Genomic DNA, 458 nt, shown 5'->3' with positions numbered 1-458 from the left:
CCAGAGTTGTGACAGTTCACCATGTCGCTATGAACAGGTAGTCGTAGGCCCTGTTCATCCTCATAGAAGTTAAGGACAGGAAACGTACAGCATTAGGGAAAGGGGGGGCGCCTCTCTGCATAGAACTTCGCATTTTTCTTGTCTCGATTGTTGATAGTCGTGAATGTAACACGAACAGTTTCCTATAGTGAATAGTGTTTTTTTCGTCCTGTATAGACCATGGGGTTAAGATACTGATGTCACATTTTGCCAGCAGCACGACCAACTTTCGAACAGTAATAACCGACCCCTTTTAAATCCCCTCGGGGTTGTGGAATGTGGGTTCGATACCCGCGTACCCCTCGGGACGGAAAAAGATAACAGTCCCGTCGGAGGTAAGGCCTCGGGTTTCAGTCTTGCTTACCTTGCGACACCTGTAAGTCCAACAACCGGGAGTATGTGCTGAGCCCTGTGGTTGG

This window comes from Frankliniella occidentalis, unplaced genomic scaffold (assembly GCF_000697945.3).
Source record: "Frankliniella occidentalis isolate FOCC.00 unplaced genomic scaffold, Focc_3.1 Scaffold10, whole genome shotgun sequence".
Classification (NCBI taxonomy): Eukaryota; Metazoa; Arthropoda; class Insecta; order Thysanoptera; family Thripidae; genus Frankliniella; species Frankliniella occidentalis.
This window is presented reverse-complemented; position numbering follows the sequence as displayed.